This window comes from Nerophis lumbriciformis, linkage group LG39 (genome assembly GCF_033978685.3).
Source record: "Nerophis lumbriciformis linkage group LG39, RoL_Nlum_v2.1, whole genome shotgun sequence".
Classification (NCBI taxonomy): Eukaryota; Metazoa; Chordata; class Actinopteri; order Syngnathiformes; family Syngnathidae; genus Nerophis; species Nerophis lumbriciformis.
The window spans coordinates 22,947,076-22,957,500 of record NC_084586.2 but is presented as its reverse complement, the minus strand read 5'-3'; the positions used below and the strand labels follow the sequence as shown (position 1 = coordinate 22,957,500).

The 10,425-nt window shown below is 34.9% G+C and overlaps 1 protein-coding gene across 4 annotated transcripts in view; it reads left to right on the top strand.

Annotated features, from left to right (window-relative positions):
* plekhm1 (pleckstrin homology domain containing, family M (with RUN domain) member 1) overlaps positions 1 to 10,425 on the top strand; it is a 43,244-nt gene that overhangs the window by 12,484 nt on the left and 20,335 nt on the right. The gene's annotated exons all lie outside the window — the stretch shown is intronic.

Sequence of the window (10,425 nt, the reverse complement as noted above, 5' to 3'; positions counted from 1 at the left end):
CCACATAAACACAATACAGGGTAATACAAAATGTGACCCAAATAAATAATAAGACAACAAACACCATAATCACATCTTTCAGCCAGAACTGGTCCACCAGCAATAACATTATTTTATATTTTCACTTCTTCTTGAACATTTGTTTTCTAATTTATGGAATTTTTTTTGATTCAGCCATAAAATTAATGAAATAATCTTTGAATTTTGTTTTTAAAATGTTAAAAATAGCTTTTAATAATGTATTCTGAAACAGTTTAAAATAATCAGAGAACTGACTAACACTGACCCTACACAACTATGTGGCACAATTAAGTAATTCTTTTTTAAAGCGAAAGAGGTCATTTCAACAGGTACAGCATCCTATGTCATATCTACATGTAATAAGATTTGTAACAAGGCAAACCGTTTGTAAATTGGTCGAAAATCGAGCAAGTTATGGTAATTTAAGTAGTACATGTACCATTGACATCAATGTAATGATTGAGGCTAGATGTCTGAAGTAAGATGGCTACAACGTTGCTACACTGGAGAATGATTGGTCATATGAAAAATGCTCACAGCCAATCAGAAAGAAGGGGCCGTCTAAGCATACCCGCTCCCAAAGTGCCAAAAAGAAACATGAGAGCGCGAGGAGAGATGCCAGGAGTACACAGAGAGCGCGCAGAAAGGCGTCGCGCGCACCGCAGAAAGGCACCGCGCGCGCGCAGAAAGGAACCACGGTGTCGTGCGCACGAAGTGGAGAATCAGCGCGCGATAACAGTTTTTATGCGCTTGGATTTTTGGCACTAATGTGACGCCATACAGTTGCCATTGTTTCCAAACGAGCGAACGATCATGGAATCAGCCGGAGAAAAATGGCAAACGAGTCTTAAACCGAAAAGAAAACTGCAGTCATTCCGTGAAGAATATTCAAAAGCCTATCCGGGAATAATTATCCGTTCCAAAAAGGGTGAAAACTACGCGAATTGCACCTTGTGCAGACAAGATTTTTCGATCGGACACGGAGGAATTAGCGATGTAAAAGACCACGTTGGGACAAAAATACACAAGTCTAATGCCGTTGCTAGCGATACAAGTGGAAAACTTTCAACGTTTTTCGTCGCCCAAACAGTGATGGTTTTAGCAACATTTTAACCTGTCTGAATGCTAATAATCATTTTGCGCGGACCCTGGCTACTAGGTTTTTCTGATTTCAAAAGTTGGCAGGTATGATACAGTATTCATGACACTGGGAATGCCAGCAATGGCTATTTGACACTTCCTGCTCCCAGGACCAATCCCCTCAAACATACAGTCATGTATAGATGTACATCATTCTGGAATGGGTTGCCATCTCACATTCATCTCTCACAAAGTAAATTGTCATTCAAGACAGCTTTGAAGATACACCTATTGCAGCTGCCCACATGACGTGAATTTTTATTACTGGTTTTAACTAGCTTTTTATCTTATGTTGTATTTTTACATTGTATAATGTCTGGTAATGCATGTATTCTTTGTGTTTTAATTAGGGCCCGCATGGCCCATTGTATAAGGACTCTCAAAGGGAGTCCTTATGCAATGGGACACAAGGACCTATTGAATTTGTATGGTTTTATTCTTTCTTCTTATTATTATTATTCTTCCGCAACTTTGCGCTGTAATTTGACCCCCTTAACATACTTCAAAACTCACCAAATTGTACACACACATCAGTAATATACGGCAAAACTTTTTATCAAAAAACCAAACCTCAAAACTCAAAATTGCGCTCTAGCGCCCCCTACGGAAAAAAAAAACTAGACTGCCTATAACTCCCACTAGGAAGGTCGGAGAGACATGAAACAAAAACCTTTATGTAGGTGTGATTTAGACCTAGATTTCATAATAGTATATTCGCGGGCAAAAATCAACAGGAAGTTGGCAATTCCCCCTTCAAGACAAAAAAGTACTAAAAACAGTCACTTTTGCCTCTTTGAGCTGTAATTTGACCCCCTTAACATGCTTCAAAACTCACCGAACTGAACACACACATCAGGACTGGCAAAAATTGCGATCTAATAAAAAAACCTAACCCCAAATCTCAAAATTGTGCTCTAGCGCAATTTTTTAATGAAACGCACAAAAAACTGCTCCTCGGATGAAAAAACTGACAAAACTGCCTGTAACTCTCCCTGGGAAAGTCGGAGAGACATGAAACAAAAACCTCTATGTAGGTCTCACTTAGACCTATATTTCATTTTGTATGCTCTTATATGGACCCCAGGAAGACTAGCAGTCGCCTAGGCGTCAGCTAATGGGGATCCATTCAAAAAACAATAAACACACACACACACACACACATTCTTGAGACCTCCGAAAAATGCCTACCTCTTTAGGACCACCCTTTCTAAATATATATCAATTTGTATTTACAACATTAATAATATATACATACTATGTAGGGGTGTAACGGTACGTGTACCGTATTTTTCGGAGTATAAGTCGCTCCGGAGTATAAGTCGCACCGGCCGAAAATGCATAATAATGAAGGAAAAAAACATATATAAGTCGCACTGGAGGATAAGTCGCATTTTTTGCGGAAATTTATTTGATAAAAGCCAACACCAAGAATAGACATTTGAAAGGCAATTTAAAATAAATCAGGAATAGTGAACAACAGGCTGAATAAGTGTACGTTATATGAGGCATAAATAACCAACTGGTATGCATACTTGCCAACCTTGAGACCTCCGATTTCGGGAGGTGGGGGCGTGGTCGGGGGTGGGGCGGGGCGTGGTTGGGGGCGGGGTTAAGAGGGGAGGAGTATATTGACAGCTAGAATTCACCAAGTCAAGTATTTCATACACATATATATATATATATATATATATATATATATATATATATATATATCCTGAAAATATGCAAACAAAACTGTGTTTGGATAATTGATACTTCAAACTTGCATAAATAAATATTAAGGAATATAACATAACTTGGCTTCTGAGAGCTTCAAAATGTAGTGAATAAAATGCTAAAGTTGTTGATAAACAAGCAATTATTTTAATAATTAAATATGGTCATTTTAAATGAATTATTATGATAATTTAAAATTAATTATTTCAAATATGTTTATTTTAATGTAAAATTATATGGCTGGATGTAATAAGGAGTCAGAAAAAATTAAAATTAAAATACAATTAATTTTGATGTTTTTAGCAAAATATAGTAACAATTTATTTAGGTTTTTTTTAAATTTTAATTAATAAATATCTATTTATTTTTAGGTAAGATAAACATAATAATACAATGTATCTCTAGTCTGGATGATTTAGTTCTTGTCACCCTGTTGTCCTCCCGTAGTGAAAAAAGGCTGTCCTCACTCAGGTCCGCATGGAGCTGGAGGGGGCGTGGCCTCCAGCTCCGGCTGAAAATCGGGAGATTTTCGGGAGAATATTTGTACCGGGAGGTTTTCGCTCCTGAGTATAAGTCGCACCCCCGGCCAAACTATGAAAAAAAACTGCGACTTATAGTCCAAAAAATACGGTACATACTATGCAAATATAGAAAAGCTTGTTGTGAAAAATGAGTTGGAATTTCACAAGAAAAACGTCACAATTTCACAAGAAAAACTTAGAATTTTAGCAGTATTATAATAAAAGTCGTCATTTTACTCAACACAAGTCAAAATTTTACAAGTAAAACTGAACATTTGTGCAACGTGTAACGGTGTGCAACGCTTCACAAAAATTTCGGTTCGGTACATACCTCGGTTTAGAGGTCACATTTCGGTTCATTTTCAGTACAGTAAGAAAACCAAAAAATATAAATTTTTTGGTTATTTATTTACCAAATTTGTAAACAATGGCTTTATCCTTTTAGCATTAGGAACACTATAATAATTCTGCCCATGTTAATCCACATTAAACTGCCTAAAGTTGTTGCTCAGATTAAATAAAATGACAAAACTTTTCTTCTACATATAAAAAGTGCAACATTAAACCATTTTAAGTCAACTCATCATGCTTAATTTATTACAACATTTGGGAAGCCTGTAGTTGATTTATGATGTAAATGTTATATTTGTATCAACATGTGATAGCAGGGACCCTGCCATTCAAAACTAGGCTGCTGCATTACTAATGATTAATGTAATTATAGCTGAAAAAATGGTACAATAGCAATAGGAGAGACTATTCATCCCTGAACACCATGGAGTTCATGTAGGCTTTATGATGCACTTACATTATTATATCAACTATCAGAGACAGAAACTCTTCATTTAACATAATGTCCTTTTTTTGCTGCTTCAACACAGCTCAATCAACACAGAAAAAGGTCAAGTGAAATAACAGACAGACAGGGCTTTGCTGTCCGTAACACACACACACACACCGCAAAATGAGCTAACGTTACGCTAAAAGCGAATTAGCCTTCACCTCATGCCAGGACTGCGAGCGAGCTGAGCTGCAGTTTATATTTCTAGAAGGTCAACGGGCTCATAGTGATGTTACTAGTAGTTGACTGGGAGGTGTTTATTATCATTTGGGGAGAGTCCGCTGCCTGATGATTACCTGCTAAACGCTAAGCACTGACTACATGCTCTCTGAATACGCACTGCTGATTGGCTGTTACCGCTCTGTGTGTAACCAATCAGATGGTTGTGTGGGTGGGACAATGCTGGGTGTGTGTAGAAAACTGACCACAGAGGCAGAAGAAGCGGAGCAGCTTGAATAAGACTTTAGCTTAGGCGGCTACTTCGTGTGGAAACTCGTTCGGTACACGTCCGAACCGAACTGAAACCCCCGTACCAAAACGGTTCAATACAAATACACGTACCGTTACACCCCTAGCAAATATAGAAAAGCTTGTTGTGTAAAAATTAGTTGGAGTTTCACAAGAAAAATGTCACAATTTCACAAGAAAAACTTAGAATTTTAGCAGTATTATAATAGAAGTTGTCATTTTACTCAACACAAGTCAAAACTTTACAAGTAAAACTGAACACTTGTGCAATATTCCGATAAAAGTTGGAATTTTACTCAATGACAGCCGCAACTTTATAGGAAAAGCTTAAAATTTTGGCAATTTTATGAAAAGAGTCGTAATTTTACTCGACAAAAGTCACAATTTTATAAGAAAACTGTAAAATGTCGGCAATGTTCAAATAATAATCGGAACTTCACTTGGCAAAATGATGACAAAAGTCATCACATACCTGCCAACTACTCCGGTTTTCCCATAATTAGTACGGTTTTCATCAACCTATTCCGGGTTACGGTTGCAGTGATAAAAAATACGGTTTTTCATTAATTAAAAAAAACATTTTTTTTTAAGTTTTATTCACGAAATCGCGTAACAACAATGACAATCGACACTGCTTCCCGTAACTTCCTATCGAGCCATTCCGAAAGCCATGCGCGAGGCTATTTATAGCACCGCTGCCAAGCACGAGGCACCAGTTGCCATTGTTTCCAAACAAGCGAACGATCATGGAATCAGCCGGAGAAAAATCGCAAACGAGTCTTAAACCGAAAAGAAAACTGCAGTCATTCCGTGAAGAATATTATTTATTATTTATCCGTTCCAAAAAGGGTGAAAACTACGCAAATTGCACCTTGTGCAGACAAGATTTTTCGATCGGACACGGAGGAATTAGCGATGTAAAAGACCACGTTGGGACAAAAAAACACAAGTCAAATGCCGTTGCTAGCGATACAAGTGGAAAACTTTCAACGTTTTTCGTCGCCCAAACAGATTCTTTGGATGTGATAAATGCCGAAGTTTTATTTACGGAGGCAATAATTGAGCACGGACTTCCAATCGCACTGGCTGATCACATGGGACAGTTATTTCGGAAAATGTTTCCCGACTCGAAAATCGCCAAAAAATATGGACGTGGTCGAACCAAAACATCAAACATTATTCAGTGTCTTGGAACAGAATCCTCAAAAAGTATCGCCGATGTCATGAAGACGGAACCAACCAGAAATCTTGTTAAATGTTGACAGCATAACTACCAAAATACAGAAGTATGTCCTTAATATTTTTGCAGTGCTATTTCTGTTGAAAAGTTCAAATGATTACATTAGAGATGTGATGTGCCACTTTTCAAGTGTCTGATGGCTTCAATTAATTTTCATGAATTTTTCATATTTTGAATTCTTTTGAAAGGCTTACAAAAAAACTACATTTGAATTGTAATTCCATGCTATTGACAGGACTATTAATTTTAATGAAGTTAGTTTACCATGTTTACAGTATGATAATTGTGATAGAAATGTGAATTTTAGGCACAGAATATTTTTTACAATTGAACAAGGCAGTAGATTATACAAGCTTGGACAGAAAGTTAATAATGACACCCATTTTTTTTTTAATGGAATTGTTTAGTACTGTTTTACCATTTGTTTACTGTAAAAAGTGTTTATACTGTTTATACCTTCAATTAACAAATTGAAGTCTTGTGAAAGGTTGACAGGATAACTGGCATTAACTGTCCAAATAATTTCAAACTATTGAAGTTAGCTTACAGAATAAACATGTCAATCAACCCATATGATTTTTGCTGTAATATTTTTGTTTTGAAAAGTCACTGTGACTGATAGAAAAGTGATGGTTTTAGCAACATTTTAACCTGTCTGAATGCTAATAATCATTTTGCGTCGGCCTGAACCCCCCACCAGGACTTTGTCCTGGACCTACGGGGCCTGCGGCCCCTGGACCCTGGCTACTAGGTTTTTCTGATTTCAAAAGTTGGCAGGTATGATACTGTTACACCCCTAGCAAATATAGAAAAGCTTGTTGTGAAAAAATGAGTTGGAGTTTCACAAGAAAAATGTCACAATTTCACAAGAAAAACTTAGAATTTTAGCAGTATTATAATAGAAGTTGTCATTTTACTCAACACAAGTCAAAACTTTACCTCCAAGGTTTCTCATTGTCATCACATTGGGTTGAGTTTTTTCCTTGCCCTGATGTAGGATCTGAGCCGTTGTGGCTTGTGCAGCCCTTTGAGGCAGTGGTGATTTAGGACTGTATAAGTAAACTTTGATTGATTGACTATTTTACAAGAACAACACAAAAATGGCAATATTGTGATAAAAGATTTCACCACCAGGGGTGCAAATGACATATCTATTTTTTTTTTTTTTTTTTTTAATGTGCTTAAGGCCGATGACAAAGGAGTCACGGACCACAGATGGCCTCTGTGCCGCACTTTGGGCAACTCGGCTATAGAAGCTTTCTGTTAATGGCCACTATAGTCTTAGTACCGTAATGTATCTTGATTGATTGATTGAGAAGTTTATTGACAGTGGTCAAATCAGCTGTTCACCTGGCGGGTTTTTTCGGGGATGAATAGGGAAGTCCTTTAGCTGCCATCTTGTATTATCATATATTGCTGCCTTTACTTTTGTATGCACATTAAATCAACAACAAATCCAGACTTTGGAGCAATGTTCACGGACTCTAGTATTTGGCGCTCTATTAGATACAATGGTTTTCCGTATTGGGACCATGATTTCGGTCCTAACATGTTCACACCTCCTCATATGGAAGGTACTTTTCCTTGTTGATGTCTCAAGAAGGGGATAAATACAAGAACACACACACACATTCATCAAGAGCATTGTTGCTCTTGTTTGCTGAACAAGTGTTGGCAGACTTCCACTGAGTCATTTACTAATTGTCTCACACCTTTTATGCACAGCTGACATTCTCAAGTCTTGTAGATTGTGTTTATCTCTAGACATACTGCATATGTCAAGTTAGCTAAACAACACATCTTAGTTTGTGTTATTGTTGACAAATCATATCAGTGTTATATCTAATATATGTCATTGATAATAGGGCTGGGCGATAAAACGATATCAATATATATCGCGATAGACACTTAATTGGTATCAACAAAAAATGTGTTCGATTATTTTTCTTTCTTCGCCGTAAAAAAGCGGAAGTATGGAAGTAAGGTAGGTTGCATGAACAAAGGGCCGTAGTCAGACCAATGTGGTTTGTAAACGATGCAAAGCAACACCGCTAATACCACACCATCTTACTCGCGCTCACCCTTTAGAGCACAGCTGTAACTTCCTGGTACTAAACCTGCAGAAAATAGTTCTTCTCAAGTTTCTATGTTTACATTTTCACACTATTTTCTCACACTTTATGAAGCATTTGTTACATAATCCTTATTTTTGCACCTTCATTTTAAGAGATTATTGTTAAGTGTTCAATGTGATTTGACTATTTTGTTGACATTGTTTGTTTTCCATGTTTGTGTTGACATTTCCCTTCTGCCTTGATAGTTGAGGGATTATAATCAGAGGAAGGTTATATTTCAGATATGTAAAAAAAATATAAAAAAAATAAAAAAAATAATAAAATATAAATAATTTATTTATAATATTAATAATATTTAAAAAAAGATAAATATAAAATTATATATATATATTATGTATAAAATAAAACAAAAATAAAAAATACATAAAATGTTTACATTTAATATTTTTTCTCCCGTTCTTTATATTCCATCGCTCATAAAAAAAAACATTGATATCTACTGATATAAAACACTTCTATCATGATACAGTTTTTAGCCATATCGCCCAGCCCTAATATAATACATTGCGCTATGAAGCATTTCTTACATAATCCTTATTTTTGCACCTTCATTTTAAGAGATTATTGTTAAGTGTTCAATGTGATTTGACTATTTTGTTGACATTGTTTGAGTGTTTTCCATGTTTGTGTTGACATTTCCTTTCTGCCTTGATAGCTGAGGGATTATTATCAGAGGAAGGTTATATTTCAGATATGTAAAAAAATATAAAATAAATAAAAATAATAATAAAATATAAATAATTTATATATAATATTAATAATATAAAAAAATAAAGATACATATAAAATTATATATATATATATATATATATTATGTATAAAATAAAACATAAAAATAAAAAATACATAAAATGTTTACATTTAATATTTTTTCTCCCGTTCTTCATATTCCATAGCTCATAAAAAAAAACATCAATATCGACTGATATAAAACACTTCTATCATGATACAGTTTTTAGCCATATCGCCCAGCCCTAATATAATACATTGCCCTATTTTCTTACACTTTATGAAGCATTTCTTACATAATCCTTATTTTTGCACCTTCATTTTAAGAGATTATTGTTAAGTGTTCAATGTGATTTGACTATTTTGTTGACATTGTTTGAGTGTTTTCCATGTTTGTGTTGACATTTCCTTTCTGCCTTGACAGCTGAGGGATTACAATCAGAGGAAGTTACATTTCAAAAAAAAATAAAAAATTAGTGTTTTCAAATCGTGTCAAAATATCACTTTTGCATTTTTAAACATTGATTTTCGCGTCAAAATATCACTTCTGCGTTTTTAAACATTCATTTCCGCGTCAAAATATCACTTCTGCGTCTTTAAACACTCGTTTTCGCATCAAAATATCACTTTTGCGTCTTTAAACATTTATTCGCGCGTCAAAATATTACTTCCGCCTTTTCAAACATTAATTTTTGCCTCGAAATATCACTTCCGCATCTTTTAAACACAATTTTTCGTCTCAAAATATCACTTTCACATCTTTAAACACTCATTTTTGCGTTAAAATATCACTTTTGCATTTTTAAACATTGATTTTTGCGTCAAAATATCACTTCTGCGTTTTTAAACATTAATTTTCGCATCAAAATATCACTTTCGCATATTTAAACACTAATTTTGGCGTCAAAATATCACTTTTGCAGTTTTAAACATTGATTTTTGCGTCAAAATATCACTTTTGCGTTTTTAAACATTCATTTTCGCGTCCAAATCTCACTCCTGGGTTTTTAAACGCTAATTTTCGCGTCAACATATCGCTACCGCGTTTTTAAACACTCTGCTCCACAGGTTAGAAAAAATTCAATAATTATTGATATTGATCAATATAATAATACAATTCAAATAATGACTGCATAACAAAAAAAATCATTCCCAAAGTTAAATAAAAATGACAGGGCAAATCAATGTTACACAGCCGTTATTTCCTGCCACTAAACCTGCAGAAAATAGTTCTCAGGTTTCTATGTTTACATTTTCACACATTTTCTTACATTTTACGAAGCATTTCTTACATATTCCTTATTTTTGCACCTTCATTTTAAGAGATTATAGTTAAGTGTTCAATGTGATTTGACTATTTTGTTGACATTGTTTGAGTGTTTTCCATGTTTGTGTTGACATTTCCTTTCTGCCTTGACAGCTGAGGGATTACAATCAGAGGAAGTTACATTTAAAAAAAAAAAAAAAAATTAGTGTTTTCAAACATAAATCTTCGTGTCAAAATATCACTTTTGCATTTTTAAACATTGATTTTCGCGTCAAAATATCACTTCTGCGTTTTTAAACATTCATTTCCGCGTCAAAATATCACTTCTGCGTCTTTAAACACTCGTT